Genomic DNA, 10,926 nt, shown 5'->3' with positions numbered 1-10,926 from the left:
TTGCAGCGCAAGGTGGACACACACGATGTTGACTGCATGTGACCCCTTCTTTGTTTGATGTCGTTATTGCGTCACTGATGTTGTTGTTGATTGGACATTTTCAGATGAAATTATCCACAGATGTTTACTTAAAACATATCTGCCAGTTAGGTTTATATATGTTGAAATTAGTGTGAGTAAAGAACGTATGAATGTCAAATTGCGTTTTTAATGGCTTTCAGTATATGATGGAGTGAGAACAGTTTTACACCGCTTTTAACAATATCAAGGTGGGGGACACCAGAATTTGGCTGAACACAGTGTACCCATTTCGGGAATCGAACCCCAACATATGACCTAACGAGTGAACACCTCTCCAGCAAAACATGTAGGTTGTATCAGAAATATCTACGTTGTCCGGATTCGGCCATAATACAGTTCATCATGAAACTGTCGGACAAATGTGACGAGGTTTTTGGTGATTGAGTGAGTTGAGTTTTATGCCGCACTCAGCAATATTCCAGCTATATGGCGGAGATCAGTAAATAATAGAGTCTGGACCAGACAATCCAGTGATCAACAACATGGGCATCGATCTGCGCAATTGGGAACCAATGACATGTGTCAACCAAGCCAGAGAGCCTGACCACCCGATCCCGTTAGTCGCCTCTTACGACAAGCATGGGTTACTGGAGATTCATTCTAACCCCGACCTTCACGGGTGTTTTTTGGTGGATATATGAGACGTGGTTATTGGAAGATAGATGAGGATATGTTATTGGTGGATATATGACACACGGTTAATGGAGTGAGTGAGAGTTTTGTTTTACGCCGTTTCAGCAATATTTCAACAATATCACGGCTAGAGTTATTGGAAGATAGATTAGACTAGGTTATCGGTTGATATATGAGACGTGGTTATTGGAAGATAGATAAATTAGTCTTTCGGTGGAATGTATATGATACTTAGTGGAATATATAGTAGGTGAAGTGTAAGCACGTGTGTGTGCGTGTGTGTGTGCTTGTACTTACGACAGTTGGTTCGTTTGCGTGTTGTTACTATAGTACTGTCGGAAAAACTGTATTTTCTCTTTTATCTCTACAATTCATGTAGTTGACATGTGCAAGTGTGAAATATCTCTTAAACTAAGTTCGGCCTAACTACAGTCTCAATGGTAGGTACACAAGAAACGTAGAAAAAGGACTTTACTGAGGAGAGATTAGTGCAGAAATGAGCAATGCGATTTTTTTCTAAGTCCAAAACGAATTATTTGGAACAGACCATAGCTGTATGCAAATTAGTGTGCGACGATATTGTATTATAAAGGACACTTTTTAAGTGACCAATTTGAAATTAAACGATAGCTGGCGTAAACAATAATAACTTTCATGCTGAAACTATTAAGGATGTAGCTACCATGGAGTCTCACTGTCAATATAAAAAGAAACAGATAGGAGGGTTCGTCTCAAAAGCAAAACCTGGACGGGTGTCGCAGACGATCGTTGGGGTCGGGCTTGGGGATAGAGATATCAGCTAAGATACGATAATCCTTTAGGGGAATTATACCGGGGAAGTACACGGCATGTCATAACAATTTACAAATAATATCCAGTCCAGTCGATCTTTGCGATCGGGTGGTCATGCCAACTATATATTTTGAGACATTTAATACGATGCGTTTCTATGGTTATCAGGTATCAAACTCTTTTACATATCTCAACATAAACTTTATGAAAGAAAGACACTTAAGCTGTTAATCAATAGATGAGGCATAGTCAACACACATGAAAAAGCACAAAATATCTTTGAGATGACTCCTTGGGCGCCTGTAGGCAGCACATGCATTTCATGCCAGGTGAGTGGACGGTCCGTCGTCACGCCTGGCTGAACGGCCTAATTGCCATCTGTCTGATCTATTGTTTTCAGCAGCTATTCGTATTTTTTCTAAGTTTTGCCCGATTTTACGAGTAAACATGCTTTTCTGGATATCCCATTACGCATCCCACTGAATGCCAAGTTAGGCCGAAGTGGGTTATTTCGACATATGCTATTTGCAGTTGTGTAAATTTTAGGGATACAGAGTAAGAGCCTAAAAACAGTTTTTTTCTATTTCCGACAGTACTATTTTTTATAGTATTGACTCGTACCGGTTGCGTTGTGTCACCCCTCAATGATTACAGTTTACCATGAATGAATGAATGAATGAAGGTGAAGGTGAGTCTAAGAAGGATAAAGTGAAGGTCACTGTAAGAAGGGTAAGGTGAAGGTGACTCGAAGGAGGATAAGGTGAAGGTCACTGTAAGAAGGGTAAGGTGAAGGTGACTCGAAGAAGGGGATAAGGTGAAGGTCACTGTAAGAAGGATAAGGTGAAGGTGAGTCTAAGAAGGATAAGGTGAAGGTGTCTCTAAGAAGGATAAAGTGACGGTGACTATAAGAAGGATAAGGTGAAGGTGTCTGTAAGAAGGATAAGGTGAAGGTGACTCTAAGAAGGATAAGGTGAAGGTGACTCTAAGAAGGATAAGGTGAAGGTGACTCTAAGAAGGATAATGAATGAATGAATGAATGAATCTCTTTATTTCCTCCAGATTGTAGTCCGAAGATCATTATAAACATGTACATGAAATATTTACAGCAACATAATCACAGCAATATATTCACAACACATTCCTATAGTCATATATACATGTACAAAGAGAAATGAAAGGTCTAGGATGCACAGTTTAGTGAGGGAAGCAAGGAATATAGGTATTAACAGAAGAGGACAATCATACATCTCCATGACATTTCATCAATATCGTTAGTCACTAGTAGTTCACCCCCAGAAAATAGTGATAACATTTCATCTTCAGATAATAATTCTATTTGTACATAAACATCCACATCAAAGAAATCTATAAGTTTTGAAAAGAAATTATTTCTGTTGTACATATAGTGTTCACAGTGTAGAATTACATGGCAGTCATAATCATTACAATATCTTTTGCAGAGTTCACAATGTTTTGAGAATTTTCCCCTTGAGCTGATTTGTACACAAAACTGTAATATATCTTTAAACTGTGGGTAAAAATACATCAAACAATACAATCTATGTACACCAAAGAAATTGTGGGTCAGGCGATATCTATTCATATCGTGCCTTACACACACTTGAGAGACCCATCGTTCAGTTTCAGATTAATTTATACAATTAATAGTTATTCTTCGCCATGACGATTTACATGGAAACCTTCCAAAATCGAGATAGGTAGTCACTAAGATAATTGAAGAGATTGTATTTTAAACTGGTTTGAATAAGTGTGTCACATATACTATGTAAGACAGATGTTCTATTTTGAAAGGTGGCTTAATGTACACAGATAATATCCTTAAATGAAGAATTACACTTGCTGTTGCACAGCTTGACGAGAAATAATAGTCTACATTTATCTATATAACCACCCATGCTCCACAATCCAAGGTTACCTAGCACTGAAGCAGAGGAAAAGCACTTACCGAAACCCTGAATGCATCTGGCAAAATATCTCTGTGTACTTTATACCAAGTCATAATCTTTACATCGAAGAAAGGGTAAAAGTTCACAACCGTAAAAGCTCGTTGGAAGTATCATTCTTTTTTCATATTTTAACAGAAGAAGTAGGGTGGAGATCTTTACCATTTAAACCGAGACTTTTTAAAGAATCTACAGATTGCCGTGCTTTCTGGCAGTATGAATATACTCTAGATTTTGGGGATAGATCAGACGAAGGTAAAATGCCTCCATACTTAACACAATCACTTATTGGTATGTCTGAATCACCAAATTTGAAAGAATAATTACCCAGACGTTCCTTATATTTGCAGAAAATGACACAAGTGCTTTTATAACCGTTATACGTTAGACGCCACTTACAAGCATAGCTATAAACAGTATCAAGTGATGATTGAAGACCTTTTGGAGAAGTGGAAGCAAGTGTTGTGTTCAAAGTTGTGTTCAAATCTCTAAGTTCACATATCAAATCATCACTAAAAACAAGGAAAAACCAGGAAGACAAGACTCTACCTTGCCCAACGCCTTGCCTGATAACATATTCATTTGATCTCAGACCACAATATTGCACAAAAGCAGAGCTTTATGTATAACTTTGATATAGGAGCTGCCACATTTTGCCCTTTATACCCATTTGATATAGCTTTAAAAAGAGTCCATTATGCCATATGCGATCAAACTCCTTCTCATTGTCCATAAAGGCTGTATAAACTGGAGAACCTCTGCTTAGATAATATGATAAGCTTTCATTTAGAGTAAAGACTGAAGTGGTTGCTCCATGTTCCTTTCTAAATCCAAATTGGAGCTTGTCTGGAAATGAGGGTATGTATTCTTGTACCCAGATTTCTAGTCTAGCCAATAAGACGTTTTCAAAAAGTTTACCAATACAAGAAGTTAGAGTTATTCCGCTATAATGTTTTGGATCATTTTTCGCCTTTTTTACCTTTATATATTGGGATAACTACACCTCTTCTGAAAGTGCTAGGGACATATGCAGATCCTAGAATACAGTTTAAAAGTGTCGTTAATGTATTTACGGTGTCATCACCACCATTAATAAGATGTTCATTGTGAATACAGTCCGGGCCAGGAGATTTATTTTTGTGGAGATTACTGATATGTTCCTTTACTTCATCACTTTCAATATGTTTACATAAATATCTTCATTGCAGGAGGACTGTTTCTGGCTTATATTTCTAACCTTCCTGTCAACTGTTATTTGAAAGTTGCTATCAAATAATGGAGAGTAATGAGGCTGTGTTTGCACATTTATCACCAAATACTAGCTCTTTAACAACTGGACTCTGTCGCCTCATTTTGCGAACTGATTTAAAGAAAGTACCTATATCAGCATCGGAACACCTTTCTAATTCGCTACTTAAGTTTGACCGCTGTTTCCGTTTAGACTTACGATGTAATCGTCTAAATTCCAGCTTAGCTGATTTGTAATTAATGTACAAAGGCGAGTTACCTGTCCTTGGTTTACCATCAGCCAACCACTCGCGTCTAGCTACACGCATATTGTAATGCAAATCATTTAGTCCATCTGATTTCCAGTATGGCTTTAAATGTGCTTTAAAAACACCCGAATGAATACACCGGGAACTGGCGGATGTAAAGCATTTATAACATTTCATGTGTATGATTCAATTTTATGGTGAGTTAGGGGATGAGGGGGGATAGTAATTTCTGAGAGAAGTCGGGAACTCTCCTCGCTGTATACGTTAATGTCACATTGGTCAGCTTTTTGCCAATTTGGAAAACAGAGGCTATCAGATTTGCGTACATGTTCCTGTTGTCTAGATACAGTAACAAGACATGGGTAATGGTCAGATACAGCGTAGCTACAATCATCCATTACACAACAATAGGCAAGCTGACCGGTCAGCTGTGACGGGAGGAGTATGTAATCAATGAGCAATTTAAATCTGCTGTCCCTACTTCATATCCGATTAGCAAAATTTTGTTTTGATTGTTTGTTCTTATTTTGTTTTACTTTTTTGGGGTGGGGGGTGGGGGTGGGGTTGTGTTTATTTTTGTTAATGCCATAAAGCTTAGGTTTTCACTTGCACCTTCAGCAGCCAATGGGTGTGTTCAATGCTACATGTTTTGATGAAGGTCGACACGCTGTTTTCTATCACGGCGGTGCTGTATGACTGTTGCTGTATTTTTTACGGATCTTTTTACTGTTTTACTTCCTGCATCTATTTCACTGGTTATAACCTACAATAGAAATGTGATTACAACGATGGCTCTCATAACGCACTAAGGGTTATAGAGAACAAGTATCTATTGTTCCGACCACTTGCTGTTTATCTTGGTCGAAACGAGGAGGACGAACTAAAGTTGTAACGATCTAAAATTAATGTTTCCTTTGTGCTCGCTAAGGACGAACTACAGTTGTAACGAACTAAATTGATGTTTCCTATGTGCTCACTAAGGACGAACTACAGTTGTAACAATCTAAAATTAATGTTTCCTTTGTGTTCACTAAGGACGAACTACATGTACAGTTGTAACGATCTAAAATTAATGTTTCCTTTGTGCTCACTAAGGACGAACTACAGTTGTAACGATCTAAAATTAATGTTTCCTTTGTGCTCACTAAGGACGAACTACAGTTGTAACGATCTAAAATTAATGTTTCCTATGTGCTCACTAAGGACGAACTACAGTTGTAACGATCTAAAATTAATGTTTCCTATCTGCTCACTAAGGACGAACTACAGTTGTAACGATCTAAAATTAATGTTTCCTAGGTGCTCACTAAGGACGAACTACAGTTGTAACGATCTAAAATTAATGTTTCCTATGTGCTCACTAAGGACGAACTACAGTTTTAACGATCTAAAATTAATGTTTCCTTTGTGCTCACTAAGGACGAACAACGGTTGTAATGAACTAAAATCACTGTTTCCTTTGTGCTCGCTAAGGACGAACTACAGTTGTAACGATCTAAAATTAATGTTTCCTTTGTGCTCGCTAAGGACGAACTACAGTTGTAACGATCTAAAATTAATGTTTCCTTTGTGCTCGCTAAAGACGAACAACGGTTGGAATGAACTAAAATTAATGTTTCCTTTCGCTCGCTTAGGACTAACTACGGTTGTAATGAACTAAAATGAATGTTTCCTTTGTGCTCGCTAAGGACGAACAACGGTTGGAATGAACTAAAATGAATGTTTCCTTTGTGCTCGTTGAGGACGAACAACGGTTGGAACAACTAAAATTAATGTTACTGATGCTTCTAGTATACCATCTGCTTTTACGGATTCGGAAACATACGAGGCTCTGAAAACTTATTTTAGTTCAGTTACAAATATAGACGATTATACTCATGTGCTGCCCGATACTTAGAACATATGTTGTGTTAAACTCCAAGAGGTTCACATTGAACTTTATGAAATAACCGATTTGATAAAGTCAGTCATAACAAATATAGCTAGTGATCCAGTTGACATTAATCATCGCCTTTTGAAACATATTGTCCATTCCAAAGCCACCACATTGTGCTTATTAGTCAATCTGTCTTTGATCAAGCACGAATTTCCACAACATTGGAAATTGGCACTAGCCATTCCAATATATAAGAAAGGTGATCAATCTTTACCTTCCAAATGTAGACCTATATCACTATTACCATGTATCAGAAAGATATTAGAGAGTTTTCAAAATATTGTATGCTCTCATAAATCACAACTTGAAATACCAATTATGATTTATATACCAGGTCACTCAACCCCTTTTCAACTACTTGAAATATACAATCAAATATGTAAACCATTAGAACAGCACAAACAGTTTTGTATGGTCTTCTGTGACATTTTTAAAGCATTTGACAGAGTTTGGCATGGTATTAATGATAACTAGCTCAAACAACTATTTCACTAACAAGTCAGTCTTAACGTTTGCCTCTGCCGTGAACAAACGCTAGATTCTGGAGTCCCTCAGAGATCAGTTCTTGGGCCATTATTATTTTTGATATATATGTACATTAATGACATATATTGTGAAATGGAATATTGGAAAAAGGCTATTCGCAGGTGATACAAACATTGATATAGTACCTCCGGATATTAAGCACGTTGAAAACTCATTGAATGAGTGAGTGAGTTTAGTTTTACGCCACACTCAACAATATTCCAGCTATATGGCGGCGCTCTGTAAATAATAGAGTCTGGACCAGACAATCCAGTGATCAACAGCATGAGTATCGATCTGCGCAATTGGGAACCGATGACATGTGTCAACCAAGCCAGAGAGCCTGACCACCCAATCCCGTTAGTCGCCTCTTACGGGAAGCATGGGTTACTGCAGACTCATTCTAACCCCGACCTTCAGGGGTTCATTGAATGAAGACCTATGCAACTTACATTGGGCACAAACATGGTTGGTACAATTTAATCCTAGCAAAACCAAGTATATACTATTCTCACATAAAACCTCCGATGGAGAACCAACGCTTGTTTTCAAAAGCGCTTCTATCGAAAGGGTAGACCGTGACAAGTATCTTGGTGTTACAATTATAAATTATGGAAAGATAATATGAACAACATTCTTACAAGTCCTTCAAAATGATGTCACCGATGAGAAAACTTAAATGTCGGTTAAAAAGATCAAATCTGGCAGAAACATATGTGGTGTTAATCAGCGCGACATTAGAGTATGCTTCCTCTGTCTGGGGCAATTGCTCCTCCTATAGTGCTAATAAATTAGAAATTCTACAGCTGGAAGCAGCTAGAATAGTAGCAGGTTTAACCAAATTTTCATCTTGTCAAAACCTATATAATGAAACTGGGTAGCAACTTCTAGCACATAGACGAAACGTCAAGAAACTTGTACATATGTATATAATAATTAACAAGCAATGCCTTTTATATACACCACTGATCTCATACCACGATCTGTGTCAGAAAACACCAAATTTAATCTCAGGAATTGTCATAATTTTGTTCTACGTTTTGCACGAACATCTACGGTTAAAAGATCCTATGTTATAGATACATTAGGCCTATGGAATAGTCAGAAGTCAGAAATAGTTCATCAGTATCTTCTTCTAAAACTGTCGTATCGGAGCGGCCCTCGTTGCCACCGACATATTATATTGCAGCTAGAGATACACAAATGTATTGCACACTAGATTGAGGCAAAGTTGCAGCACACTAATTTTCGACCTGTTTCGTGTTAACGTATCTGATGTCATTGCCTGTGAATGTGGCGCGCCATGCGAAAATTCATTCCATTTCTTTTTTTAATGTACCTGATATGATATACTCATGCCAGTAATGGTTGTCACCCCCCTCCCCACCCCAACCCCACACCCACCTCACACCCCACACCCCCACTCCAATTAAAAAAATTGAAGGGGGTGACAACCATTATTGGCATGAGTATATTACTTTAGCAAGTCACTATTCTCAGATGCTGATGACAAAAAACACTATCTTATTCGGTGACCCTAACCTAAACGATTTCTCTATTGAACACTGTATTTATATCAACTCTGTATGTGATTTCACAATGTCAAGCTCCCATTGTAAATTGTACATTACTAATATGTCATCACATCAGGTTCAGATTACACAGAACCTCTTGGACTTTGTACTCACCCCAAGAACCGCCATGTTAGCTGTAAACATCACTCCAGTTGTAGGATATGCAGGATTGAAATTGAAAGTACAAACACTGTTAAAACATGCAAGCACCTTAGAGAACACTTAATCTTATGGAAGGATGCAGAGCAGATATTATATATATGCATGGTTGGTTCTGAATTCATATAGAAAATTCACAGAGTGTTTATTGTCACAGGTGTCTTTGCCAGATGGCAATAAAAACTGGTATTTCAAGATATTGCGCTTCATATTTTCGTGATAAAAAATCATGCTCTTTCAAACACAATAAACACTATTTATTTTTTCAATCAAGGTCTTTGCATAAAAGCCTGGTTACTTAACTGAGTATAAATTACCAGAGCAAATCGCTGCGCAATGCAACCCCATTATTTAGCCGATGAGGATGGGGTGAATGAGTTTATTTTTACGCTGCTTTTAGTAATATTCCAGCAATATCATGGGGGACACCAGAAACGGGCTTCACACATAGTACCTTTATGGCCAACGAATCCGGATCTGAGGCGTGACGAGTGAACGTTTCAGCCACTTGGCTACCCCACCGCCTCCTACGGAGAATACAAGGGTACCAATACAAGGGTACCAATACAAGGGTACCAATACAAGGTACCTTTCGTAGTAACTGATTGATAAATCGAAACTTAAGGACCAAGTGATCATGCTTGTGTAATAGCCGAACGATAATGATTGTCACAACAGCCCATTGCTAATTCATGTCTTCAAGTTGATTAACAGTGCTTGCTGTAATAGACAGTTGATAAATCTTGTAGTAACAGTCGATTGATGAACCTTGAATGAAGATACTGTGGATAAAACCTCTCGAAATAGCCAACTGATGATTCTTGTAATGTCATACAGATAATGCTTGTGGTAATATCATGATTTTTAACGCTTGTAATAATAGCCCATGAATGGTGTGTTTTTTTACAGTAAGATAAAAGAGAAACTGGATGATATGCAACGATAATCGTAATCCCGTTATTATAAATCTGTAAAGATCCGGATTAGAATTGATCTTCAGCAACCCATACTTGTCGTTAGAGGCGACTAATGGGGTCAGGTAGTCAGGCTCGCTGACTTGGTTGACACATGTCATCGTATCCCAATTGCGTAGATCGATGCTCATGCTGTTGATCACTGGATTGTCCAGACTCGATTATTTACAGACCGCCGCAATATAGCTGGAATATTGCTGAGTGCGGCGTAAAACAACAAACAAACCAAACCAACCATTACTATAGGCCAAGTTAGCACTGTCGTAGTGTAATGAACAGCTTGTGCAGGTGGCGCCACAATGAACAAAAAAAACCCGTACGTAGCTGAATAGCGTGTAAACCCGAAGTCAAATCCTAAATGGCAAGTATAAAAAACCGTACAACCGCTAAATATTAAACGCTCCATCGCTCATTAATGAGAGGTATGACTCAAGATACATACTGACCTTACTTGGTCTCTTTCAATAGCTAAAGGTCACATACCATTGAAAGGTAGCCGATGAGGGTGGGGCGAGTGAGTTTATTTTTATGCCGCTTTTAGCAATATTCCAGCGGCGGGAACACCAGAAACGGGCTTCACACGTTGTAACCATGTGGGCATCGAATCCGGGTCTTCGGTGTGACAAGCGAACGCTTTAACCACTGGGCTACCGGCTGTCCCCGATGAGGATGGGGTATTGAAATATCCATCAACAGTCAGGATCATGCGTTTACTTATATTATTAACGACAATAATTATGCATGTGAGCCAGCTCTTTTGAACTGAAGAGTCAAAAGTCGATAAACCGGTAC

The 10,926-nt window shown here is 38.3% G+C and overlaps 1 long non-coding RNA gene across 1 annotated transcript; it reads right to left on the bottom strand.

Annotated features, from left to right (window-relative positions):
• Positions 1–1,047: 1,047 nt before the first annotated feature.
• On the bottom strand, positions 1,048–9,319 carry LOC124277013. The gene is made up of 3 exons (XR_006898717.1): positions 9,116–9,319; positions 4,472–4,478; positions 1,048–1,058 (listed from the first exon to the last, which is right to left on the bottom strand). It is a non-coding gene; the product is annotated as an uncharacterized LOC124277013 (long non-coding RNA).
• Between the last annotated feature and the right edge of the window lie 1,607 nt (positions 9,320–10,926).

Source organism: Haliotis rubra, unplaced genomic scaffold (assembly GCF_003918875.1).
Source record: "Haliotis rubra isolate DU_JTF1 unplaced genomic scaffold, ASM391887v1 Scf2168, whole genome shotgun sequence".
Classification (NCBI taxonomy): domain Eukaryota; kingdom Metazoa; phylum Mollusca; class Gastropoda; order Lepetellida; family Haliotidae; genus Haliotis; species Haliotis rubra.
Note: the sequence above shows the minus strand (reverse complement) of the source record. Positions and strands in the feature narration are given on the sequence as shown.